The sequence below is a fragment of the Catharus ustulatus genome, chromosome 22 (genome assembly GCF_009819885.2).
Source record: "Catharus ustulatus isolate bCatUst1 chromosome 22, bCatUst1.pri.v2, whole genome shotgun sequence".
Classification (NCBI taxonomy): domain Eukaryota; kingdom Metazoa; phylum Chordata; class Aves; order Passeriformes; family Turdidae; genus Catharus; species Catharus ustulatus.
The window spans coordinates 10,991,602-10,999,785 of record NC_046242.1 but is presented as its reverse complement, the minus strand read 5'-3'; the positions used below and the strand labels follow the sequence as shown (position 1 = coordinate 10,999,785).

Genomic DNA, 8,184 nt, shown 5'->3' with positions numbered 1-8,184 from the left:
GCACATCAAGGCATTGTGTTTCCAAGCCATGTTTTTATTCACTGGAGCAGAATACAGGGTTTGACCCTGCAAAGAAAACAGAGGAGCTCTGCAAGAGAGATGAAAGACAACTCCCTTGGCAGCCCAGGCTGTGCCCTACTGCCCCCTGCTCCTCTGTCCCAGCAGAGTGGCCCAGCAGGACTCTGCTCTGGTCCCAAGCCTGGCACAAGCGGGTGGTGAGGTAGCCCTAGCAGTAGGTGGTGGGTTTGATGAGGATGGCTGAGGCTCTGTAGTTCCCCTGGCAGAGGCTGCCCCATGTCATGGCCCCTTTGAAGTTCAGATGCACAGAGTAACATACTGAATATCACCACCTGCCCCTGGAGCTAGCAGCACAGTTCCCACTATATCAAGATCCCAGTCTTTAGCAGGGAACTTCATGTTGTCATGCATGGTGGTCGTGCCCTTGGAGGCCATGGCATCCTCTGCTGTCCCTGAGTGCACTCCCAGCCTCAGCTGGTAGCCCTAGGACTCATCACCCAAGCTGAACAGGTTGTAGTCTGCAAACTTCATGTTGTTTGCAGCATCCCAGGTGACAAACCTGACCTGGTAGACCTTCTGCCTGGTGATCTGGTGGATGTACTCGGTGCCCAGCCAGAACTCAGAGTGCACATTCCCAAAGCTGTGTTTGTAGGTGCTCCAGGATTCGTCCCAGGAGATCGCTGAGCTCTGCCGGTTCCTCTGGATGACAGTCCAGCCCCTGTCTGCCCCACTCATCTCACAGTGCACTATGATGGTTTGCAGTCCTGTGGGTTGGATGATGTAGGTACCACTGGGGCTGCCAGCAGGAACCTCACTGCAGTCCCTGGGCCAGCCTGGGGCATGAGAGAGGAGGATTGAACAAGTTCAAGACACAGACCCATGGCTGGTTCTGCAAGACCAAGACATTACCAAGCCCTGCCTGCCCAAAGAGCACAGATGAGGCAAATCCCATCATCACCCAAGCATGCAATGCCCGCCTCTCTGTCGTGCCCATAGTTGTGCTCTCCCCATGCCTGCAATGAGCACCCACTGAGGAGCCTCTCCATCCCATTGCAGTTAATGTTGTGCAGCCAGATAGTCCATCCCAGATCCTCTCACAAAATAAACACTGCCCAGGGCTGATACTGCGTTCCCCCAGTCATGCTGCCTACACATGACAGAGGCATCTGTTGTGTCCCAGGAGTCATCACACACTGTACCCCACATGTTGCTGTACTAAACCTCTATCCATCCCAAGCACTGGTTGGAGCCATTCACCAATCCTGCAAGTCCTTGGAGAAAAAGGGCTCAAGGAGCTGTCAGTGTGTAGACATAGGCACCTTGAACAGGGTTGAGCACAAGCAGGTCTGAAATGGCTCTAGAAAGGAAGAGTCAACACCAGATTGAGTGTGACAAGAGCAGTTCAAGAAGGGATTTAAGAGGAGTTAAATTAAAAATGTTAGCTGAGTTCCCCAAATCTATCCTTTTTTCTCCCTTATATGCATATGTAAGCATTGTGATGAGCTTTGTTACTTGTCTGGTGTAAACATCTGGACATCATTGTTCTCTACCTGCATCTCACCAGGTTTGTGATGTCAGCCCTTGGCACAGAAAGCACAAGGTCACTGCAGGGACTCAGGGATGAAACACAAGAACATTCGAGTTTACCACTATTAGTGGTAAAATCAAGCTCTCCAGATAAATCTTTGTCTTTCCAAACCCAAGGATGGAAAAAACAAGATAATACAGATGTCCTCCCATCATCCCGGAGATATCTTCCAAATGTGCACTTCTAACACCCTTTTACTTTCAAGCCAGTGAGTTTTTCATAAGCACTCATGGTGACTGCAGGCCCACAGCAACACGAATGCCAGGACTCATCAGCTCAGAAGAACAGCATTTGTTTTGCAGCACTGCAACACTTGATAATAGCTTCCTCTTCCCTTTGTCGATAGCTTGGAAATATTTTGAGGTCAAGGCTACTTGTCTCATGAAATACCTTCCCAGGTGTTAGGCAACAAAGTGACTTTTCTTCCTACCCTGTCCTAGTAATTTGTCTATGGCTACAGGTCTCAGACAGTCACAATAGCAGCAATTATCGCCCTTTCCAGTTTCCCACACCACTCTTCTCACTCAGGGAGGAGTCTGCAGGTCCTGTCTAAACTTTCCTCAGGAGGAATTCAATAGTGTTTTGGTCCAGCCCCATGGTCCTGGAGTGGCAAGAAGTGATGAGGGGCCTAGAAGAGGCTCTGGTTCCTGGGGAACCTGAAGCAATTCTTCAGCAGCAACACGGACACCATGCTAGGAGGAGGCACCATGTCCCTCAGCTGGGGTCATGAAGCTTCCCCAAAAAGGGAAAACTGACAGAACAGCAGCATTGACATTGTCTCCCCTTGGCCAGCACTGAGTGCTGCAAGGAGAGCTGTGGGATTGGGCCCTTGGATGGGTGTCTCTGGCTTCGCTCAATTCCTCAGCCACAGAAACATAGTGCATGTGAAGGAGCTTCCCTGTCCATTCCCCAGACTAAAAAAAAAATGCTGGTTTTAGGCCAGAGCAATTTCTTACCACGTAGAAGACAGCAAAGAGAGGGGAGAGGACCCTTTCCCAAAGGGATTCTTGGGTACCAAAGGGAAGGTGGTCTGGTCAGATGCAAAGGCCGCCTCCAGGCTCCGAAGCCTACAGCACCCTACTTTTTGCCCATATGGGTACAAAGGAGTTTCCAGCACGTGCAGGATGCCCCATGGCTGTAACTGATGCAAGGCAGAATTTCCCCAAGTGCAGGTGTTTCCTACTAGGAATTTGGGAGGATTGGAGTTGACCTGTTGAGTAGGGTTTGGCTGTTGCTCACTCTTCATGCAGCTGCCTGTGCTGCAGTGCTAGTCCAGAACCCTTGACTTAGGAGCTACCAAGATGTGCTTAACAGAGATGGCATTACTGGCTTATCCTAGAGTGACTTCATGATGCTTGTATCCCCAGTCATCTGTTTATGCTGGATATTAAGTTCTGCACCTTTAAGACTGGTTCTGATAGCAAAGGGTGGGGAAAGCAGCACGGTTTGTTTTCAGAATCTGCACTTGCTTCCCTGCATTCCTTCTCACGGACTATGTTGTCTGCAGCATGGACAGCAGGGGAGAGCTCTCCTTTGCTTTTTAGTTAGCTTTTCTTCAGCTAGCTGAGATAGAGAAGTTCCTCAGACTGACTTTTCTTTTTTGTGGAACTTATCAGCCCTGGACTAAAAACCCAGAAAAAAACCAGGAGCTCACACCTGTGGCCCACCAGGGCCTGGGACGTGGCATTTTCCAATGCAGGAGAGACAGATAAGAGACCGAGCAAACCGAGTTACACCACACAAAAAGAACTTTGTGAATTTGAATTTTCTGAAGTTTGAAACTTCAGAACTGCAAGAGGTTTTATTGTTTAATATTATTAAATTTTTTATGCTTGTGAACACTTTGCTTGTTAAATAAACAGGTTTTTTCCACTTTTCTCCAAAGAAATCTTTACATGAACCAGTAGGAGGGACCACTTGAACCTGCTTTCTAGAGGGACCCCTTTGGAAGCTTCCTCCCAAATTGACCCTAAACCAGGACAGGCTCCAATAGGGAAACTGTGACCAAAAATATGTATAAGGATGTATATTTGCACCTGGGATGGTGATGTACTGCCTCAGCAAGACCACCAGCCCAAAAACATGCTTCAAGCTCACAGGCATAGGGTAAACCCAGAGCCTTTTGGTCCAGTTCAAATGTTCATTGATGTTAGAAAGGAACAAGATTCCATTTAGCATCTGGATTAACTCCAGGCTGCAGCAGGAGAGCTGACTCAGACACACCTGGGGACATCACCATCTGCAGATGTCCCACGGAATCTGCCCGTTGTGTGTGCTATGAGCCAGGAGCTGGGCAGTGCTCACTGCCTCACGGGGAGGTTGATAATGCTGGGGATATTTGGGGACATTCCCTGAAAGCCTGTTGTTTTCCCACCCTTGGGAGTTCCTCAGGTGCTGCTCTGCCCACCCCAGCAGGATCCTGTCTGCCTGGCAGGAACACAATGTAACCTCAGCATCAGGCAGGCAGCCAGTTCTGTTGGAAGTGATTGACTCAGATCAGCCAAGGAAAATAGTATCAGAAACTTTACCACAGTCTCCTGGGAATATATCAAAGCAGCATCAGGCTTCTAATAGAATAAGTACTGTAAGCTGTCCTGCACATAGAAGCAGTAGTGGGGTATGGCTTTCTGCAGAAGATGGTTTGATGTATCTGGGCCATTTCTAACTAAATCCTCCCTCAAGTCCCCTCTCTGTGACTCTTCCAGCTCCTCCAGGATTAATCAGCTCTCTTCTTCTCTGATAGACACAAGGCTGCTTGCAGCTCCAAATGCAAAGCCCTGCAGGAGCCCCCTTCTGGGGAGCATCAGCTGGACAGCAGGGTGGCAGCCTTGGCCACCCACCCACAGCTGTGTCCTGCTCCCAAGTCCTGAGTTATTTTATGGAGGCTCTTGTCAGCACGATGTCTAGACAGCTAGCACCGAGTCTAGCACTGTGTAGTCCAGCAAGCACTGGGGTGAGGGCAATCCCTGATTTTGGATCTTGGCAGCTACCTGAGGTGATGGGAGAGGCATGTTACGACCTACATGGCCAAAGTCACATTTAGGATCAAACTGATCTTGGAGCACTTGGGGCAGAGTTGGCTTCTGCTGGTTCACCAGCCCAGAGGAGCAGTATGGGGTAATTGGGAAGTCTGGATTGCCATGGGAAGGATGGGGAAACTGAGAAATTGCTTGAAGGTGTAGGAACACAAGACAAAACAGTTTTCAAGCACAGACCCCAAGAATAGCTGACAGATCAGCAGGATGCTATGCCCAGAGATTAGGAACATTGACTCACTCCTGTGTCAGTACAGAGAAAGTCCAAGACCCAGAGAAGGGCTTTGCAAACCACCAGGTCAAACACCTCCAAGTGTGTTTGGAAGCTGCTAGGAACAGCATCAATGCAGCACTTTCTCAGGTGCCCTCAGGCCAGGCAAGCCAGGACAAGAGCCAGACAGTAGCATGGCCAGCCTGGACAGACTAATGTGTCACCTCTCCCACCACTCATCAGCTCCTCACTCCTCTGGGTCACCAACTCAGTCTCGCTTTCTAAACACGCATGCACCAGACTTGAAAATCTGCTTTTGTTTCTTAAGAGGGAAAATCTGACAACATCCTCACAGACCCAGCTTCATCTCCTGCCTCTATTCAACCCACTTGCTCAGGTAAATCCCCTTGGTTCCACCAGTGTTTAACAGGAGTGGAAGGTTATTTCACATGAGTCCAAATGCTTCTATTTCCTCTATGTATGGTGAAAGCGAGGGAGGATGGGGATTGAGGGGAAGGGCAAGAGCAATTGAGGGCTGTAAGTGAGGAGCAGGGGGGTCCAATGGTGATTTCCATCATGTGCTCCGTGCTGGAATGCTAAAGGCACCAGCCATGGCTGAGAAGAGGCAGCCAGTGATAAGGCTTCATCTGGGCTGCATCCTCACAAGGGTGCTTTCATCTGGCTGTGATTAAAGCCTTTACACATAGAGGAGCTGCAACTGCATGGACCTCACATCTCCAGGTCCTCTGTGGTGATAACAACTTAACAGTGACACCAATCCATTGCTGGAGTTTGTGCCATCAATACACACCAAGAACTGCCTCACAGCTCACCACCCCAGCTTTGGTATCTCCCAGAACAGGACAGATCATCAGACCCTGCAAATGTGGCCACTTCCTTCCCCAGCAGAGCCGAACAGGCAGCCCATGATGGGATTTTCCTCTTCAGGAAACCTCTGGTGCGTCTGGAGAACAGCTGCACACACTGTACAAATGCAGGAGTGCCATCTCCTGGGCACTGGGAGACAGTATACAATAGCCTCGGAAAACTACCCTGGAGTAACTCAGAGCTCTCTGAGGCTGAGAAGCTGCAACAAAAGGCAGGTAATGCCCATGAAGATAAACTCAACCCTTGGGTGCCTCAGCAAGCAGCTGCAGGGTCAGCTCTCTGGTGAGTGTGTGTTTAACCTGTGCCAGGAAATACATACAATTTCCCAGCCTGAAAAATGACTGGGAGACACCAGACCTTTACCAGTCCTGTATCGACACCGGAGGGTTGCCATACCTTATATGCCAATGGTTTGCTATGGAGGAACAGGCACATGGCTCCACAGTGGGCCCCGACGTGTCCCAGTGTCAGAGCTACAGAGTAGCTTCACTCAACACTGCCTTTCAGCTAAGCACGGTTCGTTCTTCCCAAATTATACTGCTCCACAGGCCTGTATCTGCTCCCCATTCTCCCTCGGTTCATTACACTCCGGTTTTCTTTCTTCTCCCCACTTTACCCTGAAGGCCAGAGAGGCAAACATACACCACATCAAATTTCAACTTAGGTACTCTAATTTCTGACAAAATATCATGGAATGAAGTCAAGCTCAATGTGAAGTACCACTGGCTGTGAGCTGACTGTGATTTCAAGCAACTCCTACAGCACCTTACCTCAACAACCACTTACACTCACTGATGGATTTACGGCATTACATACCTGCTCTGGTACTAAAGAGAATCATAGAATGATGGAATGGCATAGGTTGGAAGGGACGTTAAAGATCATCTTGGTTCATCCAAATCATGGACAACGACACCTATCACTAGGCCAGGTTGCCCCAAGCCCTGCCCAGCCTAGCCTTGGACACTTCCAGGGATGGGGCATAACTTCACTGGGAACTTGTTCCACTGCAGAATACTACTACTACTACTACCAGAAATAATGTAAGAGTGAACACTTATGTTACAGCATTACCCTTCTTTCCTGCCTGTTTACAATGCTGTGGAAAATACAGTAGATTTCTGATTCTCACAGATACTGTGCTCTTTGCTCCATTATGCAACTGCTGTGTTCCAGGGATACTCACGGCACAAACTTCTTCCCAGAATTACGCATGTCAAATGAGTGTGCCCTCAGGGAAGTTAAATGCTTTTAATACTTCACTAGCAGAAATAACAGGATCCTCATTCTTATAAAGCAATCTAGTAAACACACAATAATAATCTGATTACATCTACAACCTGGAGAATACTAAGATGCAGTTACTAATTCTGTTGCTCCAGAGCAGAAATGGCCCCAGTTCATACACCACTTTGGGCCAAATCAACCAGCATAAACAGCCTTCCACATGCAGGGGGTAATCCGAGTATCCCTCTGCCTGACACGGGGCATGGTTAGACTGGGTATTGGAAAAAAATATTTCCTGTGAGAATGGTGAGGCGCTGGCACAGGTTGCCCAGAGAAGCTGTGGCTGCCCCATCCCTGGAAGTGTCCAAGGCCAGGCTGGACAGGGCTTGGAGCAGCCTGGTCTAGTGGAAGGTGTCCCTGCCCATGGCAGGGGTTGGAACAAGACGATCTTTAAGGTCCCTTCCAACCCAAACCATTCTGGAATTCTATGATTCTAAGCAGCTTCTCAGGGCTGCTGCTTCTCATCCTGAAGCAGCCACAGCAGACCTAGTCCTCACTGCCACGAACACAACAAACCCTATGGATCTAGGATCCCTAGAATATATTTGCACATTAAACACAAAATCTGGTTTCCCAATCCCTGGGAAACAGGTATGAGATCACAGTTTGTGCTTTGACTGCTTTAGGCAGGCAGTGCTCGAGTTGCTGCCCCTCCAATCCTCGGTAAACGTTCATGCCGCAAACTCCTCCAGACAATATTTCCTACAAAGAAAAAATAAAACCATAAACCCACAACTCTCGAATTTTTGTCTTTCCTCTATTCCCAGGAGCAGCACCCAACGAGTGGCCGGGCTTTCCTCCCCACTGCCCCTACAGCCCCCCAGGCCGTGGCTCTCGCCTCCTCTTCCTCTTCACCCGCTCCGGAGGCCGGCTCGCCGGAGCTGCCGCTCCGCTTCCCCGCAGGGCGGAGGGACCTGGCTCCGAGGGGACGCTGAGAAACCGCACCGGCGGGCCCGGCCCGGGCCTTCCTCAGAGGGCGGCTGCGCCGGCCACACAAACCCTACCGCCCCACAATGCCCTGCGCCAGACGAGTAGGACAAAGCCCGGCGCGCGGCCCCGCCGCGGTACCCGGAGAGGCGCGAGGAGGGGCGGTGGCGGAACACGCTGTGATTGGTGGTCACGGGGCTGGAAGGGGGCGGAGTGCGCTCTGATTGGCT

General features: G+C 50.1%; 1 pseudogene; it reads right to left on the bottom strand.

Annotated features, from left to right (window-relative positions):
* Positions 1 to 226: 226 nt before the first annotated feature.
* Positions 227 to 861, bottom strand: LOC117006208 (annotated as a pseudogene).
* Between the last annotated feature and the right edge of the window lie 7,323 nt (positions 862 to 8,184).